Below are 9,473 nucleotides of genomic sequence, written 5' to 3'. Positions count from 1 at the left end.
GAGGGAGCCTGAGATTGTCTAAATTGGAGTCTGTTTTATACCAAATGCAGAAAAAAATGTTTTAAGAAAGCAATTAAGTTCATGTCCAAAAAAATATGATTGTTAGGGTATATATATATATATATATATATATATATATATATATATATATATATATATATATATATATACATACGTATACACATATACACATTTTCTAACACCTCAAGGATACACAACATATATATATATATATACACACACACACACACACACACACACACACACACACACACACACACACACACACACACACACACACACCCACCCATACCAACATACCCGTGCACCCGCACACACATGAAAATATTAGACAAGAACACCCTATCAAATCTCTACCTTTTCCCTGTACCCTGTAAAAACCATATCCTTAATCCGCTTTTTAAACTGCGCCATGCTCAGACATTGCTTCATATCTTTACTTAGTCTGTTCCACAGCTTCACTCCACACACAGAGATGCAAAACTTTTTAATGTTGTATGGATACGAGGATGTTTTAAATTTAATTCCCCCCTGAAATTGTATCCCCGTTCCCTTTTAGAAAACATTTTTAGAATATTGTCAGGAAGCAGGTTATTTATTGCTTTATATATAATTTGTGCAGTGAGAAAATGAACCAGATCTGTGAATGTTAGAATTTTTGATTTTAAGAATAGTGGATTTGTATGATCTCTGTAACCAGTTTTATGGATTATCCTTATGGCCCTTTTTTTTTTAATATAAAGATTGATGATAGCGAACATTTGTAAGTATTGTTCCAAACCTCTGCACAGTAATTCAAATACGGTCCAATCAGGGAACAATAGAGAATGTGGAGTGATTTGTGGTCCAGAATGTGTTTTACTTATCTCAAGATTGAGACACTTCTTGAAATTTTGTTATGTATATGATTTATATGAGACTTCGTAGGGCTGGGCGATATGACCCAAAATTCATATCTCGATATTTTTTAGCTGGATGGCGATATAAGATATATATCTCGATTTTTTTTTTTTTTAAAGCCATAAGTTAAGAACAAAAAGAGTGTTCCTAGTCACACTGTGTCCCAGATGTCACACGGGCACTTTTATTTACATACAGCGTAGATGTACATGAAGAAATTACTCAAAAATAAATTATCAGCATTTATTAAATAATCATGGTCCATAAATAAAAGAAAACAATGTTGTTTTTGTGCATAACAAAAAGCTCACAATTGTGCAGTCAAAATGTAAACTAATAGACGCTGAGCATAATAACAAAGAGACAGATTTCACAGCTGCACCACGTCTCTGAACAGGTGCCATTTGTGGTCCTTATACACACACAGTACGTATCACTCCGCGAGGCTCCTCCCCGGTAGCCGTAATCCTCCGACAATCCATCAAGTGGTGCAGCCGTGCAGCCCCTCTGGGCTGCATGTCGTTAGCGCGGTTAGCTCGCTAACACGTTGACGCCGTCCAGCCCCACGCACGGTAACTCGCTAACGGAGATTTTCCGCTTTCATCTTGTCATTGCCTGCAGGTGAAGCTATGGGGGAGGGGGAGTTGTGTTCAGTGAAGGAGAGGCGAGGCCAAGTAAGGTTGCGTAGAGACAAAAGTGGACGAAAGAGAGGCAAACCTGCGGCTCCACAAGTATAATTATAACGTAACATAGACTATATATCGATATAAACGATATTGTCACATCTTATATCTTGTATGAAAATATATCGATATTTTTAAAAAACTCGATATATCGCCCAGCCCTAACTTCCAGTTTAATTTATCATCTATAATCACACCAAGAAACTTATGTTCAAGTACTCTTTCAATTTCCACACCATCTAAACGAATCTGCACTTGTGCATTTCTAAGGGAATTCCCAAATAAGATAATTTTAGTTTTACTTAGATTTAGCGATAGTTTGTTCCTGTTAAACCATTTTTTAATTATCCAGCAGCTCTTTTAGATTCCCCCAGAACAAAAAATATTTGTGTCATCTGCAAATAATACTAATTTTAATATATCAGATGCCTTACAAATATCATTTATATAAATAATAAATAAATTTGGACCCAGTACAGAGCCTTGTGGAACACCACAAGCAATGTCCAAGCATAATGAGGAATGGACACCCAGCTTCACAAATTGTTTCCTGTCACTTAAATAATTTTTCACCCATTGCAGTACAACCCCCCCCCCCCCCCCCCCCCCCCCCGATCCCGTACCGTTCCAGTTTATTAATTAATATGTTATGATTGATTGTGTCGAATGCTTTCTTGAGATCCAGAAATACTCCAGCTGCATACTGTTTCTGATCTATAGCATTTGTAATCTCGTCAATTGATTCGATTAATGCCAGAGATGTTGATCTTTTTGATCTGAATCCATATTGACTGTCAGAGAGTAATTTATATTTATCTAAGAATTTGTCTAATCGTTTATTAAACAGGTTTTCTAGGATTTTGGAGAATTGTGGTAGTAAAGAAACAGGCCTGTAATTTGCGAAGTGGCGTCTGTCCCCGGTTTTATACAGCGGCACAACTTTAGCTATTTTCATTTTGTTTGGCACTTTTCCCGTCTGAAATGATAAGTTGCAAATATATATTAGAGGTCCTACAATTCCTTCAATGACCTTCTTGACAATTTTCATGTCAATATCATTACAATCAGTAGATGTTTTATATTTACACATGTGTACAATGTCAATTATTTCTTTTTCCTCCACTGATGTGAGGAACATTGAGTTAGGGTTCCTATCAATCAGGTTTTAACTACAGTCTACTGATGGCAGTGACTCAGGAATTTGTTCTGCCAGTTTTGGTCCAATATTTACAAAATAATGATTAAAGCTGTTGACCTTATCAGCAGTGTTTTCCATAATATTGCCATTGTCGATAAAGTATTTAGGATAACTTTGTTGTCCAGAATTATTTTTAATGATACTGTTTAAAACATCCCATATTCCCTTCATATTATGTTTATTGTTGTTCAATATTAATCTTGGTCAACTTATTTTTGTATTTTTTATATTTATTTTCAGCATCTTTTGTTCTTTGTTTCAGGAATTCCCTATAGAGTGTATTTTTCTTTTTACATGCATTTTGTAAACCCTTAGTGAGCCATGGTCTATCTGAATATTTGTGCTTTCTGTTGTATTTTATTGTTGGACAGTTTTTATCGTACAACTCCATGAATATTCTTAAAAATATGCCATATGCAATATCAATATCAGCTTCTTTGTACACCTTGTCCCAGTCCTGATTTAATAGATCGTTCTTAAATGCATTCATAGTTTCTTCTGTCCTTACACGTCTGTATCTCAGTTGTTCTTCATGCTGATTTTTCTTATAATTAGTGTCATAAACTGCAAAAACTGGTAGGTGATCACTGATGTCATTAATTAATATTCCGCTCACAATGTTGTTTTCCATATTGTTAGTGAAAATATTGTCAAGTAAGGTGGCACAATGTGGTGTAATTCTGCTAGGCCTGGTTATTTTAGGATGTAAACTCAAACTGTACATAGTGTTTAGGAATTCGTCTGTCATTTTATGCTTTTTCGGATTCAACAGGTCAATATTAAAATCACCACAGATAAACATAACTTTTTGATTTGTTTTAGAAAATATTTCCTCTATGAAGTCATTAAATACTTGAATACTAGAGCCAGGTGTTCTATATATACAGCTAATTATTACATTTTTCTCTTTTTCCTTATAAATTTCAATTGTTATACATTCTAGTAAATTATCAATTACAGTTGTCATACTTTCTACCACCTTGTAGTTTAGGTTTTTATCCACATACACAGCTACTCCCCCTCCACTCTTGTTCCTTCTATTTACAAAATTCACTTCATATCCCTACTGTCCAAAGTCCATTCCTTTCTCCGATTTGATCCATGTTTCAGAAATGGCAATAATTCCAAATGGATTTGTCAACTCATTGAGATATTCCTTTATATTGTTGAAGTTGGCATACAGACTTCTGCTATTAAAATGGATTATTGATCATTTATTTTTTGTGTTGATGGTGTGCTTAAACTGTTCATCGGTGAAGTAGCAGCAGTTACTGCTAATGTTGTAGAAGAAATTATTTTCCGGGTCTATACTTTTCTAAGTCTAGAACATTATGGTCTATGTATCGAAACGTTCTCAGTTCCAGATTATCATAAAGAGAATTCCAATGAGTTATGTTGATATTGTTGCCGGATGCAGATGAAGTTCTTTTGGACTGTGCCATGTGTTGTGTTGTGTGTCACGTCACATGTGTATTCATACCTCCAGAGTAAGTTGACCTCAGTATTTGTCCAGCTCCTCCATATTTCTGATGACCAACACTTTGGCTTGTTCCGGTGTTCCATTGAGTTTAATGAATACTTTGCAGTTGGTGGTCCATGTATTTTGAATTTTTCCCTGTTTCCTCAAGTAACGTGCTTTCCTGGCAATGTCCGCATTTCTTTTTATCAGATGTTCGTTCATGAAGACATCGGATCCTTTCAGTTTCCTTCCTTGTTTTAACAGTGCTGTTTTCTGTTTGCAAATCTCACAATGATGGCTGGTTTGTCGCTGTCATTTTTTCGGGGTAGAGGGTGGCAAGCCTCAATGTTGTTATAATCCACTTCCACACCTTTGGACCGTAGAAAGGTAGCCACTTGATGCTCCGTGGAGTTGACATCTTCCTCTCCTGGCCCTCCTACATTGTCAGCGGCGACCGCCCGGGCGTATGACCGGGGTTTGATGCGAAGCCCCGTGATGATAACATCGTTCATCCGGGTGTCCTGCTCCAAATCCGCCACTCTGTTCTCCAGGTACGCCAGCCGCCGATCCTTCTCGGCGTTCTGGATGCGGAGAGCCTTAACTTCCTCGACCAGGTCCAGGATGGCTTTCTGCTGCAGTTTGACAGTAGAAATCTCCTCTGTCATAAACTCCAGCGACTTCTTAATATCGTCACCTTCCTCGGCTGACAGAGCTTTTTTCGGGCCCATGCTGAGAAACACACTTGTAGCGTTGCCGTGACGACCGGTGTTCCAGATCTACTGGCGTTTAGATCAACTGTCGTTGGTCGAACAGATGTGTGGCAGACTTGCGTTTCAGGAGCTACTACCGACAAACCAGCAAAAAAATGCCAAATGTGTCATCTGTGACACTTGTGAGGTTATCTCAAACACACTCCGTCAGTCTTGATGCTGGTGAACAACAAAATGTTTAAAAATGTGGCGAGTTTACCTGGTGATATCCTCATGCGCGACGCGATCGCGAAAACAGCAAACAAGTACCACGCCGTTGTTGTTCACAGGACAGCAAGAGTAAACGATCGGGAGACTTGTCGTCGTCATCGTTCCCCTGGCACGTTGTATTTCTCCGGTTTCAGCGTTTTTGCTGCACAACTAAAGCGAGCAGTTTACTTTGTGCACTAACATTGAGTCGAATCAACCAGCGCCACATCTGGCCAAATGCCACAGCCTACAGCCAGATCAACCTGTGACACACATCTGCAGCACGTTTGAATTCGTTTCATGCACAATACATTTGTACCTTTCAACTGTGTGTTTGTGCGTCATGCAAATAAACCATTGAAATGAATGAAATGATATCATGTATTTATTATCAGCCTACATTTGTACAAAATGCCAAATGACATACACATAGTCATAAGAATCACCATCCTGATATCAATACTTTTGCCCATAAGAAAAATGTCGTGAACAAATATATGACACACTAATATTTCACCAGTGTTGTAACATCACATGTCGTTAGTATAGTCTGCCTGTGTCTTCCCTCTGCAAACGAACATTTCAGAGTTGGTTGTGATATACAGTCTGCATAAGTGTGGTCAATCTAATAAACATTTGTAAGGAGATGGCAGTTACTGTGAATGTACAGCAGGTGATTAGTAATAAACAGTCAGACAATGACTCTGACAATCTCATTCAATCTTGCAGATTGAATGCACCTTCTGTGGAAAGTGGTACCACACAGTGTGTGTGTGGACTTTCCCTGTGCAGAAGGCGACTACAAATGTTGTGGGTGCTAAATAAACAGAAAAAATTTATCCCTGTTGTCTTTGCTTACTGATTGTTTTTAGTGTTGACAATCCACATTGCTGGGATTGCATCTGTCAACATGTTTGTGGGTAGATTTGGATGTACCAGGGGTAAGTGCAGCCACTCAGCCTCTACTCAATGTGATCATAGCAGCAGGTGCAGATGTGTCACAAGTTAATCTAGTAGTAGGCTATGGTATTTGGCCACAGGTGGCAGCAGTGGACTGACCTCCATTGGAGACTGCTCCAGCTGCTATGTGATAGTGGATCTGCTACAAATTGAAGATCATAAGCAAGTTTTGGAAATTAACCCTTGAATTATGTTGAAGAACAAACATTGATTTTGTTGCGTCAGCGTGATGAGAGCTATTGAAAACAAAAGAAAGAATCTTTGGAAAAAAATTATCTAAGGAGAATTAATTTATTTTAGTCTGACCCTAGTCCCATCCGCTAACATGGAGGAGGCGGGGTTTATGACCTATACTGCAGCCAGACACCAGGGGGCGATAGAGACGTTTTGGCTTCATTTTTGGGGAGCTGTCGCATCGTCCATGTTCTCATCGTCCTCAGTCAGTTCAGTCACGTGATGCTTTGTCGCCAAAATGTACAAATAAATGAGACTTTTCAAAGAAACTGATTGTAACAGCTTTTTCAATACATTCTTTGTCTGCTCTTGACCTTACAAACTACACCCATTATTATTTGATTAACATTATTTTTGGTAAAATAGGCAAGGCAATGACAGGCATAAAGTCCAAAAAAACAAACATGAAGCATTTTAACAGAAAAGAAATGGCACTGAGAGCCAGATTAAACAGAGCAGGTCCTAAAGCTGTGTTTGGACAAACTCAATGGACAAAAACAATTCACCTTAAACAAAAATCTGCAGGGAGTGTCGGGGAGAGCAGCCCCACAACTACAATTCATCTCTACACATCTGTCAGTCAGAGGCAACAGTATCGAACAGCAGTTCGAAAAAAAGAAAAATCAACGTCAAAGGAATGGTGTTGGTATTAAAATAAGATGGTGTGTACAGAAAAGTCCTTAGGTTCACCTTTCAGAAGAACATGTGCAAAATACATCAAACTCTACATTTCATCTCTTTAAAAAAATAAACACAAAAAGTCAAAGCAGCGTTGGTCAGGTTTGATCCTACACTGATCGTGTATTCATTCTCAACCCTGCAGCCCACGCTTCCCAATGTCAAGAATATGGTCATTCATACTAATAAGACCTTCAATAATAGTGCTAGTAAGTTATACTGCTGAGCGCTAATTAATGCGTCTCCATGCTGATCCCACTCCTAACAGTAGAGGGCAGCAGAGTGATCACACCAGCTTAAAAGATGCGTCATATAGACTGGAGAGGCAGCAACACTGGCTGGTCTCAAAGATCAGAGGGCTTGATTTCCCAGCAGCTTCTTATCCAAAAATTCTCTTTGCTCACAGAAACGTGAAGAAACAAAGAAAGGAAACTTTGGAGAGACCAAGCCCTCGTCTTACTTATGTATATGTATATATATATATATATATATTTATCAACATGCCTCTGGTTTAATATAGATTACGTACAGAGCAACATTTGTGTTCATTACACACAAACGGATTGGGCCATTTCCTCGTACACAGACATCAGAGGGTATTTGGTTGCCGACATCCACAGAACAGCTTTGGAGCATTGCTAGTAAAAAAAATGACATTAGTGAAAATTCAGGGAGTGCAGAATTATTAGGCAAGTTGTATTTTTGAGGAATAATTTTATTATTGAACAACAACCATGTTCTCAATGAACCCAAAAAACTCATTAATTAAGCTGAATGTTTTTGGAAGTAGTTTTTAGTTTGTTTTTAGTTTTAGCTATTTTAGGGGGATATCTGTGTGTGCAGGTGACTATTACTGTGCATAATTATTAGGCAACTTAACAAAAAACAAATATATACCCATTTCAATCATTTATTTTTACCAGTGAAACCAATATAACATCTCCACATTCACAAATATACGTTTCTGACATTCAAAAACAAACCAAAACCAAATCAGTGACCAATATAGCCACCTTTCTTTGCAAGGACACTCAAAAGCCTGCCATCCATGGATTCTGTCAGTGTTTTGATCTGTTCAACATCAACATTGCGTGCAGCAGCAACCACAGCCTCCCAGACACTGTTCAGAGAGGTGTACTGTTTTCCCTCCTTGTAAATCTCACATTTGATGACGGACCACAGGTTCTCAATGGGGTTCAGATCAGGTGAACAAGGTGGCCATGTCATTAGTTTTTCTTCTTTTATACCCTTTCTTGCCAGCCACGCTGTGGAGTACTTGGACGCGTGTGATGGAGCATTGTCCTGCATGAAAATCATGTTTTTCTTGAAGGATGCAGACTTCTTCCTGTACCACTGCTTGAAGAAGGTGTCTTCCAGAAACTGGCAGTAGGACTGGGAGTTGAGCTTGACTCCATCCTCAACCCGAAAAGGCCCCACAAGCTCATCTTTGATGATACCAGCCCAAACCAGTTCTGGCGTCTGAGTCGGACTGGAGCTCTCTGCCCTTTACCAATCCAGCCACGGGCCCATCCATCTGGCCCATCAAGACTCACTCTCATTTCATCAGTCCATAAAACCTTAGAAAAACCAGTCTTGAGATATTTCTTGGCCCAGTCTTGACGTTTCAGCTTGTGTGTCTTGTTCAGTGGTGGTCGTCTTTCAGCCTTTCTTACCTTGGCCATGTCTCTGAGTATGGCACACCTTGTGCTTTTGGGCACTCCAGTGATGTTGCAGCTCTGAAATATGGCCAAACTGGTGGCAAGTGGCATCTTGGGGGCTGCACGCTTTACTTTTCTCAGTTCATGGGCAGTTATTTTGTGCCTTGGTTTTTCCACACGCTTCTTGCGACCCTGTTGACTATTTTGAATGAAACGCTTGATTGTTCGATGATCACGCTTCAGAAGCTTTGCAATTTTGAGACTGCTGCATCCCTCTGCAAGATATCTCACTATTTTTGACTTTTCTGAGCCTGTCAAGTCCTTCTTTTGACCCATTTTGCCAAAGGAAAGGACGTTGCCTAATAATTATGCACACCTGATATAGGGTATTGATGTCATTAGACCACACCCCTTCTCATTACAGAGATGCACATCACCTAATATGCTTAATTGGTAGTAGGCTTTCGAGCCTATACAGCTTGGAGTAAGACAACATGCATGAAGAGGTTGATGTGGACAAAATACTCATTTGCCTAATAATTCTGCACTCCCTGTATTAGTGCACGGTGGCACGGTGGTTAGCACTGTTGCCGCACAGCAAGAAGGTCCTGAGTTCAATTCCACCATCAGGCCGGGGTCTTTCTGTGTGGAGTTTGCATGTTCTCCCCGTGTTTGCGTGGGTTCCCTCCGGGTACTCCGGCTTCCTCCCACCCTCCAAAGACA

This window comes from Rhamphochromis sp. 'chilingali', assembly GCF_963969265.1.
Source record: "Rhamphochromis sp. 'chilingali' genome assembly, chromosome: 16".
Taxonomy (NCBI): Eukaryota; Metazoa; Chordata; class Actinopteri; order Cichliformes; family Cichlidae; genus Rhamphochromis; species Rhamphochromis sp. 'chilingali'.
This window is presented reverse-complemented; position numbering follows the sequence as displayed.